General features: G+C 41.9%; 1 long non-coding RNA gene across 1 annotated transcript in view; it reads right to left on the reverse strand.

The window, feature by feature from the left end:
- The window catches only part of LOC139755897 (uncharacterized), a 754,411-nt gene that overhangs the window by 319,023 nt on the left and 411,360 nt on the right, over nucleotides 1-24,028 (reverse strand). Inside the window, exon 3 of the long non-coding RNA XR_011714201.1 lies at nucleotides 7,498-7,585. This is a non-coding gene — a long non-coding RNA (uncharacterized lncRNA). The remainder of the gene's footprint in view (nucleotides 1-7,497; nucleotides 7,586-24,028) is intronic.

Genomic DNA, 24,028 nt, shown 5'->3' on the forward strand with positions numbered 1-24,028 from the left:
CACGTATGAAGTAGCTGGGGGAGAGACCATGGCAAGGTCTGTGGGGCCTGGTTGTGGACAGGGAGCTGCGGTGCATTACACATAACAGATCGAGAATGGACGTGGGCGTATGAGACCTTATCTTTCGCCTGTTCCAGGCGTTGTCTCGCTCACGCGGGAAGCGGAACATAAACATAAAGTAATCAGTAATGTAGTGTCATATTCCTATCTACATTACTGACGAACCTGCCAATAAAAGATGGACTTTCTACATCTGGAAGATGATCCTGTTGACGCACATTACAAAGGGTTGAATTCCTCTTATTTCCAACTTCAACATCCCTTCTCCGAAGATGCGCTCCTCCCGTACACCCTTCTCTAGTCACACTAAGGAAGACTTTAACCCTCAGGCTTATGATACTACAGCTCACACAGCGTGAGTTCTGCAATGGACGGTTACTCGTTAACTTGAACCCTCAATCAGATATACTTGGGTATATGTTAGCACTCGCATCGTGGGTATATTTGGCTACCCTTTTGAAAGGCCTGCAGTGTTTGTGTTTTTTTTTTTTGTCACAATTAAGGAGAGAGAGAGAGAGAGAGAGAGAGAGAGAGAGAATCGAACTACCCTTGAGTACCCTTTTGAAAGGCCTGAAGTTTTTTTTTGTCTCAATTGAGAGAGAGAGAGAGAGAGAGAGAGAGAGAGAGAGAGAGAGAGAGAGAGAGAGTCTAACTACCCTTGAGTACCAACGAAGACCTTCTGTTAAAAAAAAAAAAGGAACTGGTCTGGCGCGTAGCACTGACCACAAAAAGGGGAGACGGAGAGAACTCTTCTGACATGCAACAGGGGATGTTATTGATGTTCTCGCCGCTTAACACTGGTTTAGCCTCGTTAAACGCCGAAAAAAAAAAAACAGGTCAGGTCACTGGTGGAGCGGCGGGGATTTCTGGAGAGGGGCGTTGGATTAAACTCGGCTTTGCACTCAACCTATATCCAACAACGGGAGGCGAGGATGTGAAGTGGAGGCTGTGGCAAAGCTAGAACACTTCAGTGCCACTGGCTCAGCGGAGAGTTGTATCAGAAACGTGTGTGAGGCGACAAGAGAACAAAAGTCACGTTAAGCTCAGATTCTAACGATATCTACGTGTTTCATCTACGCAGGTATGATCATAACTAAATGGTTTATTGACGCAGGTATGATCATAATTAAATGGTTTATTGACGCAGGTATGATCATAATTAAATGGTTTATTGACGCAGGTATGATCATAACTAAATGGTTTATTGACGCAGGTATGATCATAACTAAATGGTTTATTGACGCAGGTATGATCATAACTAAATGGTTTATTGACGCAGGTATGATCATAACTAAATGGTTTATTGACGCAGGTATGATCATAACTAAATGGTTTATTGACGCAGGTATGATCATAACTAAATGGTTTATTGACGCAGGTATGATCATAACTAAATGGTTTATTTACGCAGGTATGATCATAACTAAGTGGTTTATCTACACCGGGATGATCATAAGTAAATGGTTTATCTACGCCGGTGCGCCGGTATGATTATAACTAAATGGTTTTCTACGCCGGTATGATCATAATTTAGTGGTTTACTGATGCTGGTATGATAACCAAAAGGTTTATTGACGCAGGCATAAAATCTCCACACACACACACACACATCTCTCTCTCTCTCTCTCTCTCATCTCTCTCTCTCTCTCTCTCTCTCTCTCTCTCTCTCTCTCTCTCTCTCTGTGTGTGTGTGTGTGTGTGTGTGTGTACGTATCATTCTACCTGGCTGGCTAGTTCACTCTTTTCTCACAACAGGAAGAGGGCGCGCATTCTCCATCTGTCTCTCCCGTTCTACATACACCACCTGTTGTCTGTTACCCAACGAAAGGCCCACATCATAACCTAGATGATCTGAATCACTCACGAATCACCCACGAATCATAACAAATTTCTGTCCCCCCATTCTACTCGTCAACCTCGCCCCTTTATCTTGCACATCCTCTTGCCAATCAGTCCGTTCGGTTAACTACCCATTCATCATTCAATTCTCCTCCCAACGTGTTGGGGTTATTTGCCTCTAACCACCTCTAAGTCAAGAACAAAATTCAACAGTAGTCTTGCGAGCGAAGATCGTGTCTGGGAACACAAAACACCCACGGTTCTCTCTCCCCCACCAACCCCCAGTGCTTCTAATGATGCCTCAATCCTTCCTATCTGAGACTCCGATCGCAACGTTGGAGGATCCGGCGCTGCTCACTTTTTATTTTTTTTTCCCCCCCTCCTCTCCCCAGCGGCCGCTAACTAGACGTCTTCGTGGCGTTTATCATGCGCGGGAGCAACACCTGGTCTACCTCGTATCGCGGTATCTGATCAACCTCGCTTGATAGCAACACCTGAGATGACGATGACTCTCTTAGGACAACACCCGACGTGCCTTGGTCCTCGTCTTCAGCTCCACGATGGTGTGATCCCCCCACTTTGCCTCTCCTTTCTGTCCTGTGCGATCTTTAGCATCCCTGTTTTTAGGACACAATTCGTATCTTGTTTCTATCTTTACAGAGGTGGAGCTTACGAATATCCTTCTTGTACTACAGAAGAGAACCACGTTACAGATTATTAAGTTTTCTGTTATCTGTCTTATCTATGTGCTGTTGTTCCTCTTCTTGCTATGACAACATCATGTATTGTGCTATCTAGCTTTCCCATGTACTGCCATTACTGTCCTCCAGCAGATAACCTCGTCATAGACCATCATGGTCTTCTGTTATCTGTCCTTCCCATGTAGTGCCATTATCGTCCTCCAGCAGATAACCTCGTCATAGACCATCATGGTCTTCTGTTATCTGTCCTTCCCATGTAGTGCCATTACTGTCCTCCAGCAGATAACCTCGTCACAGACCTTCAAGGTCTTTTGTTATCTCTCATTCATGTTTACTCACACCCTCCTAACTTCCTGCTAACTTTCCTTAAAGACGCTAATATGGTACAGTGGTGATCGAACATTATTATATCATAAAGATTTACCATTTGCGAGTCTTGCCTCTGCATCCCACAGGATATTATAGACCAGTGCCTCATTGGGCAAAATCTCTTTCATGTAAACATATCTTACTTATAGATTAAACAAAAAGAAATATGAATTCTCGAGACTTATCATGAAATCATGTTATTTACTTCTCCCTGCGTGGAGCTGGGTCACCCAGCGAAGCGAACACGAAACATAAGTTCTGGCGAATATGACGTAAAAACGCGCGAAGAGAATCATAGGAACATTTTAACTCCAAATGCTTCATTACTCCGTACAAAAGTGATCTGTTCAAGAGTGATTCATTATTTTACTTTACTCCTTATCGAGAACGGGCCCTTCGACGAGACGAAAAAAATATGGATCATAAAGCTGGAGGAGGAGAAGAATTTGAAAGTTCTCGAGAAATCGGAAAACTTGCTCCCTAAAGAAGAGCCAGGTCATAACGGGAGGAGGTATCCAGAAAGCTATGAAGTGTAAGGGACAAGAGATATCACAACGGCTCAAAGAGAGAGGGAGCCAAGAACTACACAATGATCATGTGGCGCAGTGGCTTCCAGGGTGTAGATGGGAGGTGGATGAAGACACACACACACACACACACACACACACACACACACACACACACACACACACAGAAAAATTAAAAATCTTTTTCAAGCCATTTACTCCAACTGGATCGATCCAAGAAAGAAAGAAAAAATTACATTAGAAAAGCAAAGGCAACTTTGACCATGACAGAAGACACAGACCATGGCAGAAGACAAAGACCATGACAGAAGACAAAGACCATGACAGAAGACAAAGACCCTGGGGGAAGACAGACAAAAACCAATGGCAGAAGACAGACAAAGGGATCCAGAGAAAAAAAAACCCTACAAATACGAAGCAACCAAAGACTTTTCCATACAGTGGCGTCGTTCGTCCCATCACAAGAACCCGATACATCACGGCGTTGCTACACGCGCTACCCTGTCATACTGCCGGCAATATATCGCCCATGATGCCGGGATGGGCCGGCTATCATGCTCTGTTTATAACCAAAACAGAAGATCGCCCGAGCCATAAGACTCGCTACCAAACACCCCATAACTCTCTCCCCCAATGTAACCCACAACCCGAGACTTCAAGCCCATCGAGCGACCCCTATCGGATGATTCACACGTTTCTCTAAATCACCCCTAACGACCACAAACTGGTGGTTAGCGTCGAGTTTATTGGGTTAAAGGTGATGACGGTTCTCCTAAGCGTAGCGAGGGCGCCCCCTAACAGGCGAAATATTGTTTTGAGCGTGTGTTATTAGTCATCATTGTGGTGGGGCGTTTGCAGGCTCAAGGGAGAGAGAGAGAGAGAGAGAGAGAGAGAGAGAGAGAGAGAGATCGCAGGACTACTACGCAACTCCTTCTTGAAGGATGTGATAATTAGACCTGCTGACTGAGCATTAGGATCACTATCGTGTGAATTATGAAACAGATGATCCCGATAGCGTGTTTCCTTAAAAGTCTCTTCCTGGGCATTAGGATCAAGAGAAAGATGGGCAGGCGCGACTTCGAAAGTGGAGAGTGAATACCGTAATACCATTTCCTTACTGGATGCGTAATACCATTACCTTACTGGATGCTGTTTGAAATGGGTATAATGCGGTAATGGGGCACCATGGATTTGATTTTGCGTTCTTGAAGGTAAAGTCCCTTTGATTCAGTTTGTGTGTGTGTGTGTGTGTGTGGGGGGGGAGAGAGAGAGAGAGAGAGAGAGAGAGAGAGAGAGAGAGAGAGAGAGAGAGAGAGAGAGATTCTTCCGAACACCAGCGGTGTTGCTGCTGCTGGTGAATCATATGTGCTTCAGTAGAGCATGTTCGGTCCAAGCGATCGCACCCATCTCACACGGCTTGCCTCCCTATGTATTCCATCTTACGTAGTCATTGACTCAACTTGAGTTACTCGTTATATCTCTCCGTCTGGCTATCTGTATCTGATCCATCCCGTTTTCTGTTTCTGTCTTCTCTTCCCGAGGTGGTAAGGCAATTTTCATAGATATTTGGTTGACTTACTAAACAGATTCCAGGAAGAAATCATTAGTTTTTGATTCGTCCTGAGTTTGTGGTCAATATTCGATAGGTTTTTTCCTTTGATGTGGAAAAGATTTCTTGTGGATGTTTCTGAGATGAGAGCGAACCAAACGTTTTCCATCGTGTGTTTGGGGTTCGAAGCCTTTTTATATCTGAAGCTGAAAGACACATTCATCTTATCTTTTACCTTGCAGCTCTCTCCCAACGAAAGACGCAAAAGATGAATATATGTATCTTTCTTTTTTTTTTTTGCAGAACCGAGAACAATTTTCCTTTTTAGAATAACTTGTGTGTATTTCCATAACTATAAACTGCCTCAGTCTATTCCTTATTTGTTTGTTTGTTTCGTGAACTTACATGACAATTGATCTTTTCCCTCATACCATAATCTTGCCACGAATGACCTCGAAAGTCTGGAATACAGTTGTTATATACCCTCTTTTTTTCCATATGTACGTAGCAATGCGTTATCTCACCAAAATGTGTAAACGAGTACTATCTCCCTCTTACACAATACATTCACTTATGTATAATGGAATAACTGTATAGTCTGACAGTGTGAATTTGCATATCTCTTGAACGGATTTGCATATCTTGTAGCTCATCTTTTTCCCGCTCTCAGTAGCAGAATCATAGGTTTTTTTTATCAAGTATTCCCCTGGTGAGGACTCACTCACCTCGACGCTTCGAACGGAGCTTTGGCTTCTTCGTATGTAACGGCATTATGAGCTAACTCCAACTGGTACTGACTTAACGGCATCATAAGCAAACCAACTGGTACTGACTCATTTAACTATTTTCTTTAATATTATTCCATTTTCTTTGTTAGTTTTCCATTTTCTTCATCAGAATTCAATTTTCTTGATTGGAATTCCTTGTCTTCATTTCTCGAAGGCCATATTCCTTCCTCGTGACCCCATCCTCACAGTCTTCAATATTGTTCACATTACTATATTTTCTTCTTGTGATTTGTAATACACTTACATATCCTCCAGAATCTTCCACAGCTTTGATCATTTTTCCAAAACTGCTAATTCTTTATTAGTTCTTTATCTCATATCCTCTCACTGATTTCCCAGTTTCTCCTCACTGTCTCTAAACACTTCATCTGTCAGTGTTTTCATGTATGGAATACTTCGCATCTTCCGTTCTTTTTTTTTTGTAAATTCCATAATAATTTCTCCAGTACATTTTATATGATGTAATCTTTCTCGTCTTCTCTCTCTCTCTCTCTCTCTCTCTCTCTCTCTCTCTCTCTCTCTCTCTCTCTCTCTCTCTCTCTCTCATTTCCTTTGGCTACATACAGGTTCTCTCCCTCCATTTGGATCAAAATAAACTAATTCTAACATGATTCATAACCTCTGGAAAAGAAAAAAGAATCTCCCTCGTTTTTCTTTGACCAACCAGACACAATCCCTCCCCCCCCTCACCCCCAACATTATCTTCAATCCCCCTAACCCCTCCCTACTACCCCCCCACCCCCTCCTACTTAGACTAGGCCTACCAAGTCGATTCACAGGTGATTACAAGTCATTAGGGCTAATAATCGTCTCGTCACTGTTTCTAATTGCTGGTTTAAGCGAAAGAGGCGATCGTTAGGCGGTGAGAGGCTAGAGCCGTGATTTACTGCAGGAGTGGAAGGCTATAGAATAAAAGGGGGGAAAGGGAAAATGCTTTCCTTGAGGTACGCCGGGGGATGTTTACGTTTCTACACGCTTGACTTCCGAGCGATATCTATGTTTCTATACGCGTGAGTCGCTTGAATGTCGTTGTCCATGTTGATTATATGTGGTGTCATTTCGTCGTGTATATATATATATATATATATATATATATATATATATATATATATATATATCTTTCACAGTCTTCATTACTTTGTCGAGTGGACGTAGAATACCTATGTTCAGCTTTCGTTCATACAACGGCAACAGGATTTTAATACGAGTCGACGTTGTCCCATCTGTCGGTTCCTTGAACCAAAGTTCTTCTGCTGTAATATGATTATAAACATCTCGATGACACAGAGCAGAAGAAATGAGTGTATTCCCAGTCGTCTTAAACATAAGACGGGAGACGATAAGGAAAGCTCTTAAGAATGGAGAGGCAAAATGACCCACAAAATCAAGAAACCGAAGAAGCTTAAGAAAAGACAGTTTACTAAGAATGAAAATAAAATAACTCCACATTCTTATGGAGGATGACAACTATGAATACCGTTTCTCTCTCTTTTAAATCATCCAGATACACGAGATATTACAATTCCTTGTGGTCTACAACGCGTGAAGAAGAAGATGGATGATAGACAACACCATACGCTTCACTCCCACTCAACAGTCAGATCCCCCCTAGGTGTCTGACACTGTAATGTAACGAGTGTGATTTACGGGTCATTACGACCTACCTCTGCCGGACGCCTACGTCGGTGATTTCTTGTTATGATGTGGCACCCATGACGGCTTTATGATGCTCGGTCGTAGCCACTCTCAACTCTGTGGGAAGGAAGAAAACAAATGGTAATGAGGATCATTTAGGGTGTCGTCATGCGGGGGGGAAATCATGGGTTTTATCGACGTGAAATGGAGTTATTTATATGATATCAGATTTTAGTATGGTTTCGCTGTTTGACTTTAACTGTCTCTCTTTTTCTGGCTATTTATCTATTTAGCTATCTCCATCTCTTCATGCATTAGAGCATAAATACATTTTTACTGGGCCTACTTTATGGTAAGACTTCGTTATATGTGTATACATATATATATATATATATATATATATATATATATATATATATATATATATATATATATATATATATATATATACATATATATATATATATAGGAAGATTTCCAGCCCCCCGCTCCCTCCCCTTTTAGTCGCCTTCTACGACACGCAGGGAATACGTGGGAAGTATTCTTTCTCCCCTATCCCCAGGGATAATATATATATATATATATATATATATATATATATATGTGTGTGTGTGTGTGTGTGTGTCAGACTGAATCTTGTTTTAAAGACAGTGGAAAGGAACGAACACCATACACATTCAGGAGACAGTGAAAAAAAATAATAATAATAATGCCTAGACTGACATATTGTCAATATAACTCAGTCATTTCTATCTCCATTTCAACCTCAACCAAATAAGAAAGGTACCTCCAATGGCAATAGCTTTTGTATTACATGATTACATGATGGGTTGGATCGCTTTGGCTCTGCGGTTATGATAATGAACAGACAATTGTACTATTCATTTTACAGCAGTAGTTGAACAGCGGCAAGAAAATGTATTTTCATGGATACTTTTAGTTTTGCGTACATGAATTCACATTTGTATACGTGTGTATTTCTGTGTGCGTGTGAGTGTGTAAGGCCGCACCATCTACTCACATTAAGCTTACAACACATATCACCATCACATAACTTTAAACTCCATTTCAACGATTTTACCATCAGAGCATGCATTCTAAACGCTATCATTTCCATCATAATCCCACATCCACAATAGACACAACCATTATGGTCTAAACCACTGCTACTGTAACCCCTGCATTCAATGCTAGGCCAATATTCATCACAATCACATCTTACAACCTAAACCCCTTCACGAATACACACATAACAACCATCTCCAAGACCACTATAACCATTACAACCACGTACAAAACACCTGATACCGGTACAACCCACAAAACCCACCATCTGAACTCAGTACAACCAACCACTTTAACAACCAGCTATCAGCGAAAATACAACCGAGATCAACCCCCACCGCAAGCAGTCAACCACCAACCACAACCTCCACTCCCTCTTTCCCCCCCCGGCCTCCCACTACACCCAACAACCACCATCACCACAACCACATCAGCAACCATACCAAGGAGCCAGGGTAAAAAAAAACCTCTTCCTCCTTTCTGAATGGGGAGGGAGGCAACCCTAAACACGTTCTCTCTCTCTCTCTCTCTCTCTCTCTCTCTCTCTCTCTCTCTCTCTCTCTCTCTCTCTCTCTCTCCACTTGTGTCGTATTCTGTTAAGGTAATCCTCGTTGATACTCTGTTCCCTACAATCTTCTAGGCCTGATAAGTAATCTTCCTGCCATTATAACCATGTAGTGATTTCTTCTTTCAGTTATATTCTTCCTTGATTTCCTTTTATTAACAGTTTACACCAAGCAGCTGCCTGCCTCCCTTCAGCGTTAGGTGGCATTGGCTCCGCTCGTAGTATAACTAATTTCTGTGTACATCTCATATGACAGATACTGTCTTCTCTCTGCTACTCAGCATTGCCTTCAGTTCTAGTGTCGAGCAATACTGTCTTCTTTCATAGCCCTCGGTTCACTGTCCTCCAGCAGATAACCTTGTTATAGACCATCAGGTCTTCTCTTACTTGTCCTTCCCACGTACTGCCATTACTGTCCTCCAGCAGATAACCTTATCATAGACCATCAGGTCTTCTCTTACTTGTCCTTCCCACGTTATGTCATTATTGTTCTCCAGCAGATAAACTCGTCATCGACCAGCAAGCCATCCGATATCGGTCCAGACTGTGTACTTCACAAAATCATCACAACTAAACACGACTATTTTTGTGCGATTCTTTATATTTCTCCCTTAATACATTTTCCTTCTTTCCAGAAAAATCGTCTCTTACAATTTCGAATGCTAAAAAGGTCTTTTAGCGCAACAAATTCATCCACTCTACATCTACGTCTATTTTTATTACTGTATCTATAGCTCATCTCTCTCCACATCATACCCCCCGCCTCTGCTCCACACACCCATCCACACACACACACACACACCTCCCCTACACCCGCCCTCACCCTGACTGTGCAGGTGAAGCCACCATCGTTAACCAGGTGCGAACAATCTAGGGCCATAATGACAGTGTGTTCGTTCTGAGGGCAGGTGTTGTAGGTGCTTCTGCTGGGCGCTTGCGTATATAAACAGCTCACTAAGCGCAGCGTTTACGCACTCAACAACACGGACACCTAACGCCATAAATCAATTACCGACCTCTCATTTATCATTACATTAAATGAAGGACTGTGTATCAATGGACTAGGATGCAATATATATATATATTATATACAGTTCATCGTCAAAGGGGGAAACCGTGCACGCATGGCATACCCGTAATAGGTGCTGTGAAGAGGGAGTGGATCAATAGTGGTTACGTTTGAATAGGACGACACACCGGTGGGTTCCAGGGTGGGGTGTGTGGTGGGTGGGGAGGTGGGCCAGGTGTAGATAGCAGGGATGTTTCAAATATATATATATATATATATATATATATATATATATATATATATATATATATATATATATATATATATATATATTTATCTATCTTTCTTTTTCATACTTGATCGCCGTTCCGTGCGTTTGCGAAGTAGCGCCGGGATCAGACGAAGAGAGGCCGTATCCGCTCACATCCATTTCCAAGCTGTTATGTGCAATGAATCGAAACAGCATTTCCCCTCTCCACAACCAGGCCCCACAGACCTTTCCATGGTTTACCTCGGACGCTTCACATGCCCTGGTTCAGTCCAATGACAGCACGTCGACCCCAGTATGTCACATTGTTCCAACTGACTCTATCCTATGCACGACTTTTTACCCTCCTGTTCAGGCCCCGATCGCCCATAATCGTTTTCACGCTATCCTTCCATTACATAAATGTAATAAAATATGAATAATAATAGTAATAATTATAGTAGCAGCAGTAGTAGTAGTAATAGTAGTAGCAATAATAATAATGATACTACTACTACTACTACTACTGAACGAGGCCTCGAGACACAGGACGCATGCGGGTGTGTGAAAGAAGACGATTTCGACGATGAAGGCCTGCACTGTGGCTGAGAGATTGACTTGAGGAGGCAGAAGGGATATTGTGACAGTGATTGTGTCAGCGTCGCGTCGCCTCGCCGCAGTGTATCGAGACAGACTTCCCCAGAACTTTTAAAGGGGAAGTAAATGTTTATAGTTGTGTTAATGGAGTGATAGTTTTCATGCATGGTGTTTTTGACAAGAAAATAGTGAAGTTGGAGAAAAATGTAGCTTAGACATTGAAGCTTATTGACACAGTGGTGAAATTGATGAGAACTGCTATTGACGTTTGTGTGAATAAATTGTACATTTCCTTTTCCATAGCCAGAGGTTGAACCATTATGTGACATTCATTTTTTTTTTTTTCATTCATTTCAAGCTAAAAGTTTGTTTCTAAATTGTTCTTACATTTTTCATATGTATATATTATGTATGTGTGTGTGTGTGTGTGTGTATGTGCTATGTGTGTGTGTTGTGTGTGTGTGTGTGTATATGTATATATATATGTATATTATCCCTGGGGATAGGGGTGAAAGAATACTTCCCACGTATTCCTCGCGTGTCGTAGAAAGCGACTAGAGGGGACGGGAGCGGGGGGCCGGAAATCCTCCCCTCCTTGTATTAACTTTCTAAAATGGGAAACAGAAGAAGGAGTCAGCGGGGAGTGATCATCCTCCTCGAAGGCTCAGAGTGGGGTGCCTAAATGTGTGTGGATGTAACCAAGATGTGAAAAAAGGAGAGATAGGTAGTATGTTTGAGGAAAGGAACCTGGATGTTTTGGCTCTGAGTGAAACGAAGCTCAAGGGTAAAGGGGAAGAGTGGTTTGGAAATGTCTGGGGAGTGAAGTCAGGGGTTAGTGAGAGGACAAGAGCAAGGGAAGGAGTAGCAATACTCCTGAAACAGGAGTTGTGGGAGTATGTGATAGAATGTAAGAAAGTAAATTCTCGATTAATATGGGTAAAATTGAAAGTTGATGGAGAGAGGTGGGTGATTATTGGTGCATATGCACCTGGGCATGAGAAGAAAGATCATGAGAGGCAAGTGTTTTGGGAGCAGCTAAATGAGTGTGTTAGCGGTTTTGATGCACGAGACCGGGTTATAGTGATGGGTGATTTGAATGCAAAGGTGAGTAATGTGGCAGTTGAGGGAATAATTGGTATGCATGGGGTGTTCAGTGTTGTAAATGGAAATGGTGAAGAGCTTGTAGATTTATGTGCTGAAAAAGGACTGATGATTGGGAATACCTGGTTTAAAAAGCGAGATATACATAAGTATACTTATGTAAGTAGGAGAGATGGCCAGAGAGCGTTATTGGATTACGTGTTAATTGACAGGCGTGCGAAAGAGAGACTTTTGGATGTTAATGTGCTGAGAGGTGCAACTGGAGGGATGTCTGATCATTATCTTGTGGAGGCTAAGGTGAAGATTAGTATGGGTTTTCAGAAAAGAGGAGTGAATGTTGGGGTGAAGAAGGTGGTGAGAGTAAGTGAGCTTGGGAAGGAGACTGTGTGGGGAAGTACCAGGAGAGACTGTGTACAGAATGGAAAAAGGTGAGAACAATGGAAGTAAGGGGAGTCGGGGAGGAATGGGATGTATTTAGGGAATCAGTGATGGATTGCGCAAAAGATGCTTGTGGCATGAGAAGAGTGGGAGGTGGGCTGTTTAGAAAGGGTAGTGAGTGGTGGGATGAAGAAGTAAGAGTATTAGTGAAAGAGAAGAGAGAGGCATTTGGACGATTTTTGCAGGGAAAAAATGCAATTGAGTGGGAGAAGTATAAAAGAAAGAGACAGGAGGTCAAGAGAAAGGTGCAAGAGGTGAAAAAAAGGGCAAATGAGAGTTGGGGTGAGAGACTATCAGTAAATTTTAGGGAGAATAAAAAGATGTTCTGGAAGGAGGTAAATAGGGTGCGTAAGACAAGGGAGCAAATGGGAACTTCAGTGAAGGGCGTAAATGGGGAGGTGATAACAAGTAGCGGTGATGTGAGAAGGAGATGGAATGAGTATTTTGAAGGTTTGTTGAATGTGTCTGATGACAGAGTGGCAGATATAGGGTGTTTTGGTCGAGGTGGTGTGCAAAGTGAGAGGGTTAGGGAAAATGATTTGGTAAACAGAAAAGGAGGTAGTAAAAGCTTTGCGGAAGATGAAAGCCGGCAAGGCAGCAGGTTTGGATGGTTTATTGCAGTGGAATTTATTAAGAAAGGGGGTGACTGTATTGTTGACTGGTTGGTAAGGTTATTTAATGTATGTATGGACTCATGGTGAGGTGCCTGAGGATTGGCGGAATGCGTGCATAGTGCCATTGTACAAAGGCAAAGGGGATAAGAGTGAGTGCTCAAATTACAGAGGTATAAGTTTGTTGAGTATTCCTGGTAAATTATATGGGAGGGTATTGATTGAGAGGGTGAAGGCATGTACAGAGCATCAGATTGGGGAAGAGCAGTGCGGTTTCAGAAGTGGTAGAGGATGTGTGGATCAGGTGTTTGCTTTGAAGAATGTATGTGAGAAATACTTAGAAAAGCAAATGGATTTGTATGTAGCATTTATGGATCTGGAGAAGGCATATGATAGAGTTGATAGAGATGCTCTGTGGAAGGTATTAAGAATATATGGTGTGGGAGGCAAGTTGTTAGAAGCAGTGAAAAGTTTTTATCGAGGATGTAAGGCATGTGTACGTGTAGGAAGAGAGGAAAGTGATTGGTTCTCAGTGAATGTAGGTTTGCGGCAGGGGTGTGTGATGTCTCCATGGTTGTTTAATTTGTTTATGGATGGGGTTGTAAGGAGGTAAATGCAAGAGTCCTGGAAAGAGGGGCAAGTATGAAGTCTGTTGGGGATGAGAGAGCTTGGGAAGTGAGTCAATTGTTGTTCGCTGATGATACAGCGCTGGTGGCTGATTCATGTGGGAAACTGCAGAAGCTGGTGACTGAGTTTGGTAAAGTGTGTGGAAGAAGAAAGTTGAGAGTAAATGTGAATAAGAGCAAGGTTATTAGGTACAGTAGGGGTGAGGGTCAAGTCAATTGGGAGGTGAGTTTGAATGGAGAAAAACTGGAGGAAGTGAAGTGTTTTAGATATCTGGGAGTGGATCTGTCAGCGGATGGAACCATGGAAGCGGAAGTGGATCATAGGGTGGGGGAGGGGGCGAAAATTTTGGGAGCCTTGAAAAATGTGTGGAAGTCGAGAACATTATCTCGGAAAGCAAAAATGGGTATGTTTGAGGGAATAGTGGTTCCAACAATGCTTTTATGGTTGCGAGGCGTGGGCTATGGATAGAGATGTGCGCAGGAGGATGGATGTGCTGGAAATGAGATGTTTGAGGACAATGTGTGGTGTGAGGTGGTTTGATCGAGTAAGTAACGTAAGGGTAAGAGAGATGTGTGGAAATAAAAAGAGCGTGGTTGAGAGAGCAGAAGAGGGTGTTTTGAAATGGTTTGGGCACATGGAGAGAATGAGTGAGGAGAGATTGACCAAGAGGATATATGTGTCGGAGGTGGAGGGAACGAGGAGAAGAGGGAGACCAAATTGGAGGTGGAAAGATGGAGTGAAAAAGATTTTGTGTGATCGGGGCCTGAACATGCAGGAGGGTGAAAGGAGGGCAAGAATAGAGTGAATTGGAGTCATGTGGTATACAGGGGTTGACGTGCTGTCAGTGGATTGAAGCAAGGCATGTGAAGCGTCTGGGGTAAACCATGGAAAGCTGTGTAGGTATGTATATTTGCGTGTGTGGACGTGTGTATGTACATGTGTATGGGGGGGGGGGGGTTGGGCCATTTCTTTCGTCTGTTTCCTTGCGCTACCTCGCAAACGCGGGAGACAGCGACAAAGTATAAAAAAAAAAAAAAAAAAAAAAAAAAAAAAAAAATAAAACATTAGCTTTTGTATTACATGATTACATGATGGGTTGGATCGCTTTGGCTCTGCGGTTATGATAATGAACAGGCAATTGTACTATTCATTTTACAGCAGTAGTTGAACAGCGTGAAGAAAATGTATTTTCATGGATACTTTTAGTTTTGCGTACATGAATTCACATTTGTATACGTGTGTATTTCTGTGTGCGTGTGAGTGTGTAAGGCCGCACCATCTACTCACATTAAGCTTACAACACATATCACCATCACATAACTTTAAACGCCATTTCAACGATTTTACCATAAGAGCATGCATTCTAAACGCTATCATTTCCTTCATAATCCCACATCCACAATAGACACAACCATTATGGTCTAAACCACTGCTACTGTAACCCCTGCATTCAATGCTAGGCCAATATTCATCACAATCACATCATCATCTTACACCTAAGCCCCTTCACGAATACACCCATAACAAGAAAAGACCACTATAACCATTACAACCACGTACAAAACACCTGATACTGGTACAACCCACAAAACCCACCAACTGAACTCAGTACAACCAACCATTTTAACAACCAGCTATCAGCGAAAATACAACCGAGATCAACCCCCACCGCAAGCAGTCAACCACCAACCACAACCTCCACTCCCTCTTTCCCCCCCCGGCCTCCCACTACACCCAACAACCACCATCACCACAACCACATCAGCAACCATACCAAGGAGCCAGAGTAAAAAAAAACCTCTTCCTCCTTTCTGAATGGGGAGGGAGGCAACCCTAAACACGTTCTCTCTCTCTCTCTCTCTCTCTCTCTCTCTCTCTCTCTCTCTCTCTCTCTCTCTCTCTCTCCACTTGTGTCGTATTCTGTTAAGGTAATCCTCGTTGCTACTCTGTTCCCTACAATCTTCTAGGCCTGATAAGTAATCTTCCTGCCATTATAACCATGTAGTGATTTCTTCTTTCAGTTATATTCTTCCTTGATTTCCTTTTATTAACAGTTTACACCAAGCAGCTGCCTGCCTCCCTTCAGCGTTAGGTGGCATTGGCTCCGCTCGTAGTATAACTAATTTCTGTGTACATCTCATACGACAGATACTGTCTTCTCTCTGCTACTCAGCATTGCCTTCAGTTCCGGTGTCGAGCAATACTGTCTTCTTTCATAGCCCCCGGTTCACTGTCCTCCAGCAGATAACCTTGTTACAGACCATCAGGTCTTCTCTTACTTGTCCTTCCCACGTACTGCCATTACTGTCCTCCAGCAGATAACCTTGTCATAGACCATCAGGTCTTCTCTTACTTGTCCTTCCCATGTACTGCCATTACTGTCCTCCAGCAGATAACCTTGTTATAGACCATCAGGTCTTCTCATACTTGTCCTTCCCACGTACTGCCATTACTGTCCTCCAGCAGATAACCTTATCATAGACCATCGGGTCTTCTCTTACCTGTCCTTCCCACGTAATGTCATTATTGTTCTCTAGCAGATAAACTTGTCATCGACCTGCAAGGCATCCGATATCGGTCCAGACTGTGTACTTCACAAAATCATCACAACTAAACACGACTATTTTTGTGCGATTCTTTATATTTCTCCCTTAATACATTTTCCTTCTTTCCAGAAAAATCGTCTCTTACAATTTCGAATGCTAAAAAGGTCTTTTAGCGCAACAAATTCATCCACTCTACATTTACGTCTATTTTTGTTACTGTATCTATAGCTCATCTCTCTCCACATCATACCCCCCGCCTCTGCTCCACACACCCATCCACACACACACACACACACACACACACACACACACACACCTCCCCTACACCCGCCCTCACCCTGACTGTGCAGGTGAAGCCACCATCGTTAACCAGGTGCGAACAATCTAGGGCCATAATGACAGTGTGTTCGTTCTGAGGGCAGGTGTTGTAGGTGCTTCTGCTGGGCGCTTGCGTATATAAACAGCTCACTAAGCGCAGCGTTTACGCACTCAACAACACGGACACATAACGCCATAAATCAATTACCGACCTCTCATTTATCATTACATTAAATGAAGGACTGTGTATCAATGGACTAGGATGCAATATATATATATATATATTATATACAGTTCATCGTCAAAGGGGGAAACCGTGCACGCATGGCATACCCGTAATAGGTGCTGTGAAGAGGGAGTGGATCAATAGTGGTTACGTTTGAATAGGACGACACACCGGTGGGTTCCAGGGTGGGGTGTGTGGTGGGTGGGGAGGTGGGCCAGGTGTAGATAGCAGGGATGTTTCAAATATATATATATATATATATATATATATATATATATATATATATATATATATATATATATATATATTTGTCTATTTATCTATCTATCTTTTTCATACTTGATCGCCGTTCTGTGCGTTTGCGAAGTAGCGCCGGGATCAGACGAAGAGAGGCCGTATCCGCTCACATCCATTTCCAAGCTGTTATGTGCAATGCATCGAAACAGCATTTCCCCTATCCACAACCAGGCCCCACAGACCTTTCCATGGTTTACCTCGGACGCTTCACATGCCCTGGTTCAGTCCAATGACAGCACGTCGACCCCAGTATGCCACATTGTTCCAACTCACTGTATCCTATGCACGACTTTTTACCCTCCTGTTCAGGCCCCGATCGCCCATAATCGTTTTCACGCTATACTTCCATTACATACATGTAATAAGAATATGAATAATAATAGTAATAATTATAGTAGCAGCAGTAGTAGTAGTAGTAATAGTAGTAGCAATAATAATAATGATACTACTACTACTACTACTACTACTACTACTACTACTAATAATAATAATATAATAATAATGATAATAATGATAATGATAACAATAATAATAACAATAACAATAATAATAACAGTCATATTATCTACATCATCCTCATTACTCTTATGTAGGCAAGACTTACATATACAGACATACTAAATGATACATTACACACATATACACACGCGCACTCAAACATCACGCACGTCCGTTGGCAGCTCCCGGCAGGTGGCAGGTCACTTAAGTGATAATGTAAGCCAAGCTATTACCCCATTACCATCAAACTCAACATGACAGTGCGTGGAAACTTGCGCTGACGCCACACTAATTATTTACTGGTACTCATTCAACACGCGCATGCATAAGTGCCTTCCCATTGCGTGTGTGTGTGTATATATATATATATATATATATATATATATATATATATATATATATATATATATATATATATATATATACATATATAGAGTACAGCATCTATCCTGCACTATATAACTCTCCTGCTCCACAGTATCTCATGCGGACACAGAGCATCTTGCAGATTAAACTCTCATGGTATTAGAAGTAAACAGGAAGTGCTCAACTGATTCCAAGAACACACACACACACACACACACACACACACACACACACACACACACACACACACACACACATGTATTGCCCTCTTAGAATTAACCAAACTCATTCCCAGTTCTACTCTCCTTCCTGTCTATAGCAATACAACCCATAGGCAATAGAGACAACAAGGACAAAGAGGAAGGACTCGTGGCATTTATATATCACAACATCCCATTTCACGAAAACCTCTCATCCCACGAAGCAGGTCACGAACAACGACAACACTCTTGATATAGTGTTCCACAAATATACAACCACACAACACTTGTCACAATATAAGCAACACTTACATCCCCCCCCCCCCCAATACTGCTCGTTCACCTAGACACACTCCCAAGCTATGGGTCATGGTCAACACCCACCCCCCAGCACCTGTCTATGTGGAACTTTCAATGACCACCACCATCATGCATAGTTCAACATTTACCAACAAGTTAACTGAATTCTATGATCCTCAACCCTGTGCAACATGTCAACCAGCCTCCTAACCCACCAACCTCCAGCTGATAACCAGTCTCATAAGATATCATTACCCGCTCTACCTCAACACTGATCACAAGGACCACCTGGAGCACGCTACACGTATTTTCCTGTGCCCACTTACCTGGTGTCATAATACTTCACCAGCCCTGGACATGAGAACCCATCTGAAACTGCATTACCCAGACATGTACGAGTTATGCTTTCTCGAGAGTAAGGTATATATATATATATATATATATATATATATATATATATATATATATATATATATATATATATATATTGTTCTCTCATCTTACCCTCCACAGGCCTCTGCCTCAAACAGTTCTGCACTGCATAAAACCCCTTTAGTCTTAGGACGTCCGTGAGACAATGTTCCCTTGACCAGCACAAGGCTATAGACCTGTGATCTTTCCCTCTCCATATGGCACTGCAAACTGATTTTCTTTTATTCTATTCTGAAATGTACTCGCATGAGTATATACTGATTCTTATATATATATATATATATATATATATATATATATATATATATATATATATATATATATATATATATATATACTGATAGAGATATACATTATGCAGTTATATGAAGAGAGAGAAGAACCGAACTCTCGCGTTAATGATAAAAGAGGGAGGAAGGGAGGAGGGGAGGGGAGGCAGATGATGACGTTAAGGTAAGGTGGGGGTGACTCACACAGACACACGGTCATTATCCTGAAGTCCGACTTTTTAGGAGTGACGGTCCAAACCTTTTTTCGTGTCTGGGCGCGCAAACCTCCTCACCTCGCCCGCCTGGCTGATCGATTCACACACGCAGATGAAACATTTCCCAGGGAAGAAAAAGTGAATCAACATTTAACAAACAAACGCATTAGCAGTAATTACGGCCTCATCTTTGTGTGTGTGTGGGGTGTGTGTGTGTGTGTGTGTGTGTGTGTGGTGTGAGAGGAGGAGGAGGAGGAGGATGGATAGGGAGGGGATGGCAGTGGCGGTGGTGGTGGTTGGAGAGTGAGGAGGGAGGGAGGGAGGAGAGGTGTGGAATGATGTGTTGATGATACCTGGCTATCATTTGCTTCCCCCAACACTGAGACGTGCCAATGGAATAATGGACACACGTACGGGATTACCTAATGGATGGAAAAGAGAGAGAGAGAGAGAGAGAGAGAGAGAGAGAGAGAGAGAGAGAGAGAGAGAGAGAGAGAGAGAGAGATGAGAAGAGATCAGCTGTGCAGAGGTTAGTTTCTGAGGTAGAGAATCGTCAAAAGAACAGGTCTGTGAAATCTAGAAAGTAAAAATTAACGAAATTAGCTTAAAGAGCAAAAAAATGTAATTAACAAAACCATCTATGAGAACGAGAAGGAAGTCCACCAAAAACAAAACGTGTCTCTAGAATATACGAGGTAAACAATTAGATCATCCTTAGAATTTAGAAGGTGATTAACAAAACTATCTATAGATTTGATAAGGTAATTCAATACGACCATCTATAGAATGAAGAGAGTAACAATCAACAAACCCTCCTGTATGACTTATAAGGTAATCAATAAACCCATCTGTAGAATATTAGAAGGTAATCAATAAAACCGAACACGAAAAAAAGAAGGAAATATATATATCATGTTATTAGCTTTCGAAAATGACATACTAGTTTAGTGTAGTGTGTGTGTGTGTGTGTGTGTGTGTGTGTGTGTGATTTGGTCACTTGTAATCAGACTCCGCTTTCTGTAAAGCACTTCACAAGACACACACACACACACACACACACACACACACACACACACACACACACATACGACCTTCCACAAGTCTTTCAGCCAATATCTGTGACATCTCAACAAACGGTAAACAGTCATGTATTGTAAACACAAACGTAAATTGATCTTCTCAGAAGATTCACAGGTTAGGTCCCTCTTCATCCAGAGTGATCGAACCATTTCCAGATCATTTTTTCTTGGATGATGTGAACCTACATCTTTTACGAGACGTCTCAGCGTGGCTAACACGTTCACCTCTTTGTAACTCTGATAGACCGCCACCTTGTGAAACGTTTGCCTCTGGTTATTATACCACAAGGATCTAAAACGTTTTCAGGGGGTTACATGAAGGGTGTTCGTACTTCGGGATTACCACAGGGGAAAACACACTACAACTGACTGTTGTTGGGTCTTTACGAGGTTGTTTGTGATGATAGTGTGGTGATGGAAGACATCGTAAACACGAGAGATTGATGAGCTGTGTGTGATGATGATGATGTGTGGGTGATGGAAGACATCATAAACACAGTGATTTATGATCTGTGTGTGGTGATGATGTGTGGCGATCGAAGACATCAGAAACATAGAAAGTAATGAGCTGTTTGTGATGATAGTGTGTGGTGATGACAGACATCTGAGAAATGAATGTGCTGTTTGTGATGATGGTGTGAATATAGCAGACAAGAGAAACATAGAAGCTCATGTGCAGGGAGGTGAAATAGTATAGACCTTACCCTTTCTTGTTTTCTCGCGATGATCATATTCCTTTACTGGAAAACCGTGACTTCCAGCGTGTTGTGAGAGGGTGTTTCGTGGGCAAATGTAGAATCAGGGATTACGGGTGTGTGAGAAGTGTCCTTCTACTACAGAGATTACTTAAAACTTATACGCGCCCATACTCCATCCTATCAACCTAGGCAAGAATAATCTTATAACCGTACACCTGATAACACACACACACACACACACACACACACACACACACACACACACACGCATAGTGGCCCGGACTCCAACAAAGACCGCTGGCCAAATCATGCACCTAATTCGGTCATTAAGGGCAATTAACCATAGGAGGATGTGGCTCCCAGGAAAATGAGGTAGAACTATACGTTCAGCCCACCGGAGCAATCAGAAAACATCAATTACGTTGTATATAGCAAACCAGACGTCCACCATGGTGGACAATTATAAGCAAACAGGAGACGGTGTCCGTGTGTGTGAGAGAGAGGGAGAGAGAGAGAGAGGGAGAGGGAGAGAGAGAGAGAGAGAGAGAGAGAGAGAGAGAGAGAGAGAGAGAGAGAGAGACTTAAATTAGAGGCGATTCTAAGGCCCTGAGACGCCTCGCTGTGTCTTCTGGGCAATATGCAGATGGACGTGTGGTAGTTGACTGCATAGCCCTGCGCGTCTCTCTCTCTCTCTCTCTCTCTCTCTCTCTCTCTCTCTCTCTCTCTCTCTCTCTCTCTCTCGATCCAATCTATCTATATTTGTCTATCACCTTGTCTATCAATCAATCTATCTGTTTATCAATCAATCTATCTATCTATTTAATCATGTCTTTTCTTCTCCTCATTTTCTCCACCTCATTGTCTACCATCTCTCTTCGCACAAAAGAAAGAAAAAAAGAAAAGAAAAATTGACACACACACACACACACACACACACACACACACACACACACACACACACAGAAAAGCTCAAGAATCCAACGAAAACGGAACATCAACAAACACAAAACGTAATCCCGCCAAAAGCGTCAATTCCCTTTGTTTACACAGATCAGCTGATGGTGATACCAGCTGTGAGAGAGTGCTGGTCAACACGCAAACTCACCATTCATAATAGCTTACGAAACGGACATTTCTCCCTCTCCAAAAAAAAAAAGAAAGAAAATATGAAGATAAGAAATCATTAAGTCCATCCCATAAACCGCCTCATAAACCTCAGGTTTAGTTTAATAGACGGATTACGTTTTAAGTACGTTTTAAGTGTGTTCCCTTAAAACGATGATATTTGTGTTGAAAAAGTGAGAGACACGTGGATTGTATGTTATCTTCTTTCACACCACAGCCAAAAAAAGAAAAAAAAAACTTTACCTCTCTTATTAAGCCACAAAAAAAAGCCTTTACTTGCTGGAAATAACAGACAACTGTTGTTAACGAGACGTTTCAGCTATTGGACACCTCTGGTTCCCCAACATGGAGAGGGTCTGTTATTTACGTCATTTGAAACATCAAAGTGAAGGAGACTAAGATCTCTCTCCAGTAATCCTTGGACGAATGTATTGTTGTCCATGACACTCAGGATCAAATGATTATAAGACGACTTACGGAATAACAGAAACAAAATCTTTACTCCCTTGCCAAACAACACATCTCTTATTGTAATGAGTTTTTAAGATATAGATCGTATTTAGAGGTATTTGAATAAAGCATGAGATCCTATTTATCATATCACTTTTTTTTTTTCATACGTTTATTGTGGATCCTATTTCATTCATTTCTTCACCCCTCTCCCGTGCAGTACAAATAAGTGATTATGAAAAGGTGTTTTCATATCATGATTCATGCACGGGGTCCAGCCATACTCGATTTCAAGGATAAGAGAAGGGCAGCACAAGTGTGAAAGTCTCTCCCTGTAACACAAAAATCAGTAATCACAATTAGCAGTTACACACACAGACACACACACACACACACACAGACAAAATCACATGCACGAGCATTCTCTCTCTCTCTCTCTCTCTCTCTCTCTCTCTCTCTCTCTCTCTCTCTCTCTCCCTCTCTCTCTCTCTCTCTCTCCCCGGACTACACTACATTTGCTGGCCTCGCGAGCAGCAAGATGTATGTAACCCTGGCAACAAAATTGCCAGTAATTCTCCAAAGACGAACTACCACTGTACAGGGACTATACGTAAGGATCGTTTTTTATACACACCCTCACTAAAAGAAGTAACAATCTGGTCTTTATATATATATATATATATATATATATATATATATATATATATATATATATATATATATTATCCCTGGGGATAGGGGATTAAGAATACTTCCCACGTATTCCCTGCGTGTCGTAGAAGGCGACTAAAAGGGGAGGGAGCGGGAGGCTGGAAATCCTCCCCTCTCGTTTTTTTTTTTTTTCTCCAAAAGAAGGAACAGAGGGGGCCAGGTGAGGATATTCCAAAAAAGGCCCAGTCCTCTGTTCTAAACGCTACCTCGCTAACGCGGGAAATGGCGAATAGTTTAAAAGAAAAGAAAAAGATATATATATATATATATATATATATATATATATATATATATATATATATATATATATATTATATATCCCTATGAGTCCATGGGGAAAATGAAACAATAAGTTCCCAAGTGCACTTTCGTGTAATAATCACACCATCAGGGGAGACACAAGAGAGAGATATAACAATCAGTTGATATACAACGAAGCGACGTAGCTAGGAAGCCCTTTGGTAAACATGCGATACAATTACATCTATGTTACAGAAAGTAAGATAAAGCATTTAACCATTTTGTGAGTATAGCTAGTTCTAAAGATATATAATAACTCTATAAACGAGA

The sequence above is a fragment of the Panulirus ornatus genome, chromosome 20 (assembly GCF_036320965.1).
Source record: "Panulirus ornatus isolate Po-2019 chromosome 20, ASM3632096v1, whole genome shotgun sequence".
In the NCBI taxonomy this organism is placed as follows: domain Eukaryota; kingdom Metazoa; phylum Arthropoda; class Malacostraca; order Decapoda; family Palinuridae; genus Panulirus; species Panulirus ornatus.